Raw genomic sequence first — 9,358 nt, 5'->3', positions numbered from 1 at the left:
TTTTTGACTATTAATTAAATCTCTTTATTTGTTATGGGTCTATTTAAATTTTTATATTTTCTTGGTTAGCTTCAGTAGTTTGTCTTTCTACAAATTTGGCCCTTTCATCTAAGTTATCTAATTTGTTAGCATACAGTTTTTCACGGTATTCCCTTGTAGTCATTTTCCCCTCTCTATGGTCAGTATTGATGTCCCCTAATTGGTTTGAGTGATTTAAAAAATACATACTTATTTAAAATGTCTATTTTTAGGGATGATATTGATAATGATGAATATAATGCTAACTCCTACTCTGTAATTTCACTGCCCAAATATAATGTAAAGATTAGGATGTGTGTGTGTCTGTGTGTTTGTTTATATGTGTGTGTGCATATTAATATGTATTTCTATAGTCAAGATTATGCTTCTTATTAATTTTGTAGCCTAAAATTTTCCCTTAATGCCCTGATGTCTAATGTCCTTTCCCCCCAGCTTTATTGAGATATGATTGACATAAAACATGTAAGTTCAATGTGTACAATGTTGATTTCATACATATATTTCAAAATGATTACTACCATAGCATTAGCTAACACTTCCAACCTGTCACATAATTACTCTTTCTTTTTTGTGGTGACAGCATTTAAGATCTACTCTTTTAGCAAGTTTCAACTATGTAATATGGCATTATTAGCTATACTCATGATGCTGTATATTACATCCCCATAAGGTTTTAATCTTATAACTGGAAGTTTGTATATTTTCACCAGTATCTCCCCATTTACCCATCCCCAGCTCCTGGCAACTTTTACTCTACTGTTTCTGAGTTCAGCTGTTTTAGATTCCACAAATGAATGATGTCACATAATACTAGTTTTTCTCTGACTTATTTCACTTAGCATAATGCCCTCAAGTTTCATCCAAGTTGTCTCAAGTGGCAGGATTTCCTTCTTTCTCATGGCTGAATAATATTCCATTGTGTGTGTATGTGTGTATGTATATTAGGTTGTTTCCATATCTTGGCTATGGTGAATAGTGCTGCAATAAACATGGGACATCTTTTTAGATCCTATTTTCATTTCCTTTTATAGCCTTCTTTTTAAAAAAGATTTATTTATTTATTTGAGAGAGAGAGAGAGCGAGTGAGCAAGTGGTGGAGGGGCAGAGGAAGAGGGAGAGAGAATCTTAAGCAGACTCCCTGCGGGGCACAAAGCCTTTTCGATCTCACAACCCATGAGATCATGACCTGAGCTGAAATCACCAGAAGGATGCTTAAATGACTGAGCCACCCAGGCACCCCTGTAGGCGGCTTTTTAAAACCTCACATAACATAAGCATTTTACCAGTGGTTAAAATCATTTTAATGATATGCTTAATATACTACTGTATAGATGTAATTTAAACTCTCTTCTATTTTTGAGCTTGTAACTTGCTTTTTAAGTTTTGATATTATAAATCATACTATAATCTTTGTGCATAAATCCTTTTACGCATATCATTCTCTATTTACAGTTTTTTATCTTGACTTCCCTTAGCATTATGTCGAGAACATTTCCCATATCATTAAAATTTTTGAACACCTAATTGTTAATAGTTATATAATATTCTACCATATGAATATAACATAATTTAATTAACAAATTTCTTATTATTGGATATTTAGATTATTTCCAACTTTGGTAGTATAAATATGGCTGAAATGAACATAATAATGCATAAATCTTTAGTTACATTTTAGATTATTTTCTTAAGATATGTTAAAGGATTTGAATTTTTGTTTTTGCCTGAAATTTTGTATTAAGGCAGAATTATGTTCCATCATAAAGATATATTATAATTGATCTAACCTTTGCCATATTCTTGGATGTCTTATATTTTTGTTATTAGGGATAATGCTAGAATAACATCCTTGTATATGAGTCTTTGCATTATCTGAGATAGTAATTTTTAAATGTTATTATATAAATATAATAACTAATTTGCTTTCCAGAAAATGAATGATAATTTATATTCTCACTACCAGTATATGAGAATGTTTGTTCTACCTTAGGCTTTTTAATTTTGAGGTAGATTGTTATTTTAAAAATTGTTAATTTGATAGATGCTACCAGTGTTGATCAGGAAAGGGGATCACAGAATATTAGATGGGAGAGGGGGTAAATTTTTTGAAAGGATTTAAGAAAAAAATGGGGCAGTCCCAGTGTATATTTAGGCATTTTCAGGTACGTTTTGGGCTATATTGAAAAGGTATGAGAAAACCAGTAATATGGAGACAAGATTCCCAGGTTAATAATTATGATGGTGATAATTATTATTATAAAAAATAAATACCATTAATTTATTGAATTAATCTCTAGGAGACTAATTTAAAATGCACATTACCAAGGATCAGTCTTTAGCTTTCTCCATTGACTCCTTTTCAAGCACAATTATGTCTGGTGCACCAGCTGGTACATGGGACCCTAAAGAGGTTAAGAAAGGAAGTTTTAAAAGGGAAAAAACTCACCAACTATTTCTGCAGAAAGAGTAGGGTTACCCAATTGGAGGCTATAGGCAGATCCCTGGGTTCATGTTTTATGGCGGCAGTGGACACAAGTTGTAAGACAGCAGGATAAATTTTCCTCCATTCTGAAAATGATGAGAGAAGAGAGAGAAAAGGGGGGTACTTATGCTTTTCTTTTGTCTGAGTGTAACTTCAAAATCTTGTCAATATTGGCCAGTGAGGAGAAATTATTAGGCCGTAATGCATCATATCCATATAAAATGCAATCCCTGCTCTGCCCAAGATATGTGTGCACATGCATGTGCACATACACACACACAGAGTCTGTCTGTATTGCTCTCCCCTTTGACCCTGACCACCTGGCAAACTTATTTTCCTTCTCCAAGTGTCACCCCCTATGCAAAACTTTCTCTGTCTTCCCTAAGCAGAATTAATAACAACACCACCAATAACCATAGCTAACATGTACTGATGGCTGATTCTGTATCTGATAATGGGTTAGGCATTTAATAGGTATTATATACAATATAATACAAACAACAACCTCATGAAGTAGATATTACTATTACCACCATTTTCAGATGAGTAAATGGAAGGTCAGAATGTATAGGTAAGTAGGCCAAGGTCATACAGCTAATAAGAAGTAAAACTGGGGCCCAAAAGGCTACATTGACCTACTTTACAGTAGTCAATAACCCAGATAAAGTATGATATATACACTTCCATCACTCAAAAAAAAAAAACCTGTTGCACAGTTCCCTTAATATGGCAAAAATATACATTATTTTATAATTGTTCCTGAGGCACCATGTTTTCATCATCCTTTCATAACTAAAAATATGGGAAACAAGATATTGTAGAACTAGGTACTGTCATTTATCTAAACATAGAAGCACAAATAAGACGTATTGCATTATTAGAGGAAAGTTCATTAATATAAATATTCTTTCTGACAGCTCCATGTTGTTTTTATTACATGGCATTTAAAATTATATACAGTGTCCTTGATAATGGAATATTTCAAGGAGTTTAACCGCATTTCCTATCAACAGTCAATAGTTACTGCTATTTCTGATAGACAAAGAAATTTTACAAATATGAATTTCTTATTCTGTCTCCAACTGACTTCTTGCTATAGTGAAAGTTATTTACCTCACTGAATCTCAGTTTCCCCATATTTTACTCAAGGGTGATGAGGTTAAATTATATCTTAAAATACCATAAAACCTCAATTAACTGTAGTGTGGAAGAAAGGTGTGAAGACTAATTGGATTGGAAAAGTTAGTTGGTGTGGTGGTCAACTGAGAAGGTGCCCTTTTAGCTGCTACCACTCAATTCTGTAGTTAAGTGAAAAAAATTTTATAATGAGTCACAGGAACAATGAAAACACAAAAGTATTAGATATAGTCAAATGTGTTAATTAAAAACAAAAGCAAAAATGTGGACTCCAGAAGCTTAAATTGGTGAATTTAACATCTAATGCCCTAGAGTCAACTGTTTAACTTTTGAAACGATACATGCTTCCTCAAACCGCCTACCCGACCGTCTCTTTATTTATTTATTTTTTTAGATTTTATTTAATTGACATAGAGACAGTCAGTGAGAGAGGGAACACAGCAGGGGGAGTGTGAGAGGAAGAAGCAGGCTCCTAGCGGAGGAGTCTGATGTGGGGCTCGATCCCAGAACGCCAGGATCACGCCCTTAGCCGAAGGCAGACGCTTAACCGCTGTGCCACCCAGGCGCCCCCGACCATCTCTTTAGATAAACTTGCCAGCTGTTTCACAGAGAATGTAGAAGCCACAAGATGGCAACTTCCCACCACAAGAGCTACAAACTTACCTATACCTACCTATACTTTCATCTGTCATTTCTGCCTTCCTTCCATTTCTAACTGAAGATCAAAAAATCCTCCTATGTATGGCAAATCTTTCCACTTGAGCTTTGGAAACTTCTTCTTATTCATGTATTTCTTTAGAGTTTTTGCTCTATAAATTAACCATGTGTTTTCTTTTTCTTCAACTATTTCCTGTTGTCTGGCTCCTTTCCTTCAGCATTTAAAGCTTGCTCAAATCTCTCTTACCAAAGAAAAAAACTCTTCTGGTATTATTCCCCAAAACCCATAAACCCAGTCTAATCATGAGAAAAATAAGTTTATTTTTAAAAATTCTCTGACCCCATGCTATAAAGTTACCCCCCCCCTCTTTCCTATCACAGCTAATCTTTGTGATAGTTGTACTCACTCACGGTTCTACTTCTTTACCTTCAATTTACTACTCTTCAGTTTATACAGTCTGGTTCTAGCCCTGATACTCCACTGATTTGTTTTTGGCAGTCTTCTCTTGGCTAACAACCTTTCCTTGGCTACATATAAAGGACACTTTTTAGGTTTTGACTCACTTGATTACTCAGTAGCATTTAACACAGTTGTCATTCTTGAAATATGCTATTCTCTTGGCTTTTATCCTGATTTTCCCTGTATCTCTCTTGTTACTTTTTTTCCCAGTCACTTTTGTAGACTTCTCTGAACCTGCTCATCTTTTAAATGTTGGTGTTTCTCAAGGCCCTGTCCTTAACCACCTTTTTATTTTGCCTCTATCCTTTGGTAATTCGGTGACTCCTGTTGACATTAAATACCATCTCAATGTTTAAGACTACCACATATATATCCCCAAGTCCCTTTTCTTCACTCCTATCAGTATCTCCAATTTCTTACTGAACATCCATGCTTAGATGTACTATAGACAACTTAATCTCTACATGATTAAGAGATGACCCTTGCTCACCTCTCTAGTATCAACTTTCTCTTTTCCTCCTATCCAGCACTCTATGGTTCTGCTGCATTGAACTCATTTCAGTTCCGTGAACGTGCCATGCTCTCTCAGAACAATCTTTCCTTTCATGTTTTCGGTTTCAGCTTAGAAGTTACTCTCCCCAGAAAGCCTTCTCTTTCTCCTAAATATGGATTTGATTTCTCCCCTCTTGGCCTTCAAAACACTCTGTGTCTCTCCTCTCGTTACATTTAAAACAATTCGTTATTACCTGTTTATCTCTCCTATTAGACTGTGATTACATAGAAGATAGATACCATACCTTTTATGTTCCCCATTGTATCCTTGTTGTTGGCACACAACAAATTCATCAAATGCGTAAAATAATGGATCTTAGAATCAAGTCAGGCTAAGCAAACTCCTTTTATTTTGGTAGAATTATTCTACTGATATATTTTACGAAAGTCGGGTTTATCAAATGAGTAATCTCTCATGATAAAATATTCCAATATGGGCTAGTTAAATGGATTCTAGTACAGTTAAGTGAATTCATACTCAGTTGATCAAACAGATTAATGATCAATGCCAACATGTAGAGAGGTCTATAGTGGCAGTCTATAGGTCTTTGTTGTATGTCTTTTTTCTAAAGATTTTATTTATTTATTTGAGAGAGAGAGGGAGAACAAGAAAGAGAGAGAGAGGAGGGGTGGAAGGAAGGGAAAGAGAATCTGAAGCAGACTCCATGTTGAGTGCAGAGTTTGATGCAGGGCTCAACGTCATGACCAAGAGATGATGATCTGAGCCAAAACCAAGAGTCGGAAGCTTAACCAACTGAGCCACGCAAGCACACTATGTTCTATGTCTTATTCAGAATTTTCTATTGTTGACTTAATTGAAGGCAAAAAGAACAAGCTTATGAAATGTTCAGTGACACAAAGCTAGATGAGAGAGTCAATAAAAATGATTTGAACTGGTTTTGATTAGACTAAAACTAATATATTGATGTTTCATAAGGATTAATATAAAACTACAAGTTAGGGTAAAAATAATTTAATTCAAGATTCAAGAAGAATGGGTTGTATGCCTACTGTGTTCTAGTCACTGGTGCTGGGAATGCAAAAAAAGAATAAATCATAGTTCCTGTCATTGAAATGGTTACATCTAGTGAGTATATTGAATCTAGATCATGACACATAATACTCTCATTACATTTTGTATTGTCTATGTACAGAATATTGTCTATGTACAGAATAGTGCTGTTCTGGGCATCATATTAATTTTTATAATATATCCATAAAATATATTTATCTCAATGTAAATTTTAAATATTTCAATTATATCAGTCAGGATAATTTAGATTATGCTGTTGTAACAATCTCCAAATCATGGTGGCTTGTAACAGCAAAATTTTATTTCTCACTTATGTAACATTGGCTGGGAGCTCTGCTCTAAAACTTTTCATTCTATGACCCAGGCTGATGGAGCAACCACTGTTTTAAACATTACCATTCACTGTGGCAGAGGAAAAGATAGTTGTAGAAGGCACATTGACAAATAAATGCTCTCACCTGAAAGTAAAACACAAGTGTGAGTAATAACTTTTGCTTATAAGTAATTGGCCAGAATCAGTCACATGCTCTATCAATCACAGTGGGGCCAGGAAGTGCAACACTATCTTATGCTTGAAGGCAAAGAGATATAGATATGTGGAGAACTGAATTAATGACTACCATAACTATATAAAGAGTGAAATTTACCCTTCAACATTAGACTTTTTCCTACTCCCCTCCTAAGAATTACATTAACCTTTTTCTATAAATTTCCATATACACACATATATATTCATACATAGATTTTTCCATTATATATGGGATCATATTTGTTTCCAATACATTTATAGATCTACTCATATCGATGCATAGCTCTCTACTTCAGTCTGTTTAGTAGCTATAAAGTATTCCATAGTATGCATATACCATACTTTATTCAACCACTCTTCTGTGGAGGGGTGTTTGTTTTATTTCCAGTTTTTGACCATTATAACACATACTTCATTGACCTTCCTTGAACATGCATAGATTTCTGTGCATATGTATTTGAATATCTGTAATATCAATTGCTAGAAAGGGAATTCCTGAGCACTTTATATTTTGCCAAGTCTTGACAGTTTGCCTTCCAAAGTGCTCTACCAACTTAAAAATCTCATAAACAGTGTATGAAAGTGTACATTACATTTTGAGAAAGATTTTGACAAACATTTTTATTGAAGGAAGAAAAAGTTGGGTAATGAAGGATTTAGAAACCACATAAAAATGAGTAATGATTGTAGACTTTTTGTCTGTCTAAACAGCTTGTAAAACCTTATACCCACTACTTCTAGGTTTACTGACTGGAGCAACCCTGAAAAAGACTAATCCTTCTTGCACATGACAGTTCTGGTTACGTCTTAAGGTCAGAATGCAATTACCTGTCCATATGCAGTTGCAAGGAAGGCTGTGAAATGAAGACTCCATTTTGGGGGACTATATACTAAACCCAAAACTGCAGGCTATGTAATTACCACAGGAAATAGACTAGTTTGAAAGATAGTTTTTGCTATGCTCCTGGATCTCTATAGTTGCTTATAACCAATTTTCCCCTCTATGTCTGCTTTTCTTTTTACCCTCTTTGTCTCCTCTGCTATCTCTGAGAATTTCCTCCATCATTATTTTTCTTTTCTCTTGTTTCCTCCTCTTTCTCAATATGTCAACTTTTTGTGTCTTCGTTTCTGCCTTTTTCTCTCTGCTTCTGTATGTTTTCTCTATCTCCCCATTTCTCCTCTGTGTGTGTATTTTTTCTCTTTCAATCTGTTTCCTATCCATCTGTCTATCTTTAGCTGTCTCTGTTTTCTTCTGTATTTCTGGCTCTATTGGTTTCAGTCTCCATGTCTCTCTCTTTTTTCCTCCATTTCTAACTACTAGAACTAATCATAGAATGGGCTATCACTTCATACAGTTGTTTTCATATGGTAAGAAGTACTTGAGGATAGTGGAGATACAGAGATAGTATAAAAAGGATTTCTTGATAGCTTAGTTGTTGGATTATATAACTATTGAGATCTTTTCCAAATTTGAGTCAAATTGAGAATCAACTTTGCCCTCTTACTAAGTGGAATATCATTTATATTATTGCAAATTTGTTTTCTGATGGAAGGTCTCGTAGGACCTCAGGACCATCTCCGTATGAATATCATGCTTCATTGTAGATGACTGCAGAATTAGAAGATACAGTAGTCCGCTCTTATCCATGGTTTTACTTTGTATAGTTTCACTTATCCTCAGTCAGCTATGGTCTGGAAGAAGATGATCCTCCTCTGACCTATCATCAGAGGGTTGGTAGTAGCCTAACGCTATGTCACAATCCCTATATCATTCATCTCACTTCATCTTGTCCCATAGGCATTTTACCATCTCACATCGTACATCACAATAAGAAGGTACAGTACAATAAGAGAGATAAAAGATAATATTCACATAACTTTTATCACAGTATATTATAATTGTTCTATTTTGTTATTAGTTGTGGTTGTTAATTCTAATTGTGCCCACTTTATAATTTAAACTTTATTATAAGTATGTACATGTAGGAAAAAACATGGTCTATATAGGATTTGGCACTATCTGTGGTTTTAGGCATCCACTCGGTTCTTGGAACATATTCCCTGATGCTAAGGAGGGACTGTTGTATTAGAAATTGAAATGAATGTGTGTTGACTACAGAATTGTGTCTAAAAATTAATTATATTTAATACATACATGATGTATGTGTGGTCTATGTGTCTATGTGTTGATAATTTCCAATTTATTGGGAGATTATATATATGATTGGCAAGTACAAATGATTGGAAAACACAGTAAATACCAAATCATCTGTGATGGCAAGAATGTATTAAGAAATGATATAGTTATATATTCTCTGCAACCTAGCTGATATATCTAGTTGGGTCTTTTAATTGTGTCAAAATATATTCTTAAGTTAAACTTGTTTTGCTTTCTAGAATTAGAAGTATGCCATACAGATACTTTAAAAAATTAACATGAAGTGGGAATCTGACATACATGGTACTTTA

The 9,358-nt window shown here is 34.4% G+C and overlaps 1 protein-coding gene and 1 long non-coding RNA gene across 3 annotated transcripts in view; one reads left to right on the top strand and one right to left on the bottom strand.

Annotated features, from left to right (window-relative positions):
- IL1RAPL2 (interleukin 1 receptor accessory protein like 2) overlaps window positions 1–9,358 on the top strand; it is a 1,151,831-nt gene that overhangs the window by 54,290 nt on the left and 1,088,183 nt on the right. The window lies entirely within an intron of this gene.
- Window positions 1–9,358, bottom strand: part of LOC148106896 (uncharacterized) — a 120,581-nt gene that overhangs the window by 11,407 nt on the left and 99,816 nt on the right. For both annotated transcript variants that reach the window (XR_015723253.1, XR_015723254.1), the window contains one exon: window positions 2,486–2,607. This is a non-coding gene — a long non-coding RNA (uncharacterized LOC148106896). The remainder of the gene's footprint in view (window positions 1–2,485; window positions 2,608–9,358) is intronic.

The sequence above is a fragment of the Ursus americanus genome, chromosome X, assembly GCF_024610735.1.
Source record: "Ursus americanus isolate L20-20 chromosome X, mUrsAme1.1.p, whole genome shotgun sequence".
NCBI lineage: Eukaryota > Metazoa > Chordata > Mammalia > Carnivora > Ursidae > Ursus > Ursus americanus.
This window is presented reverse-complemented; position numbering and strand designations above follow the sequence as displayed.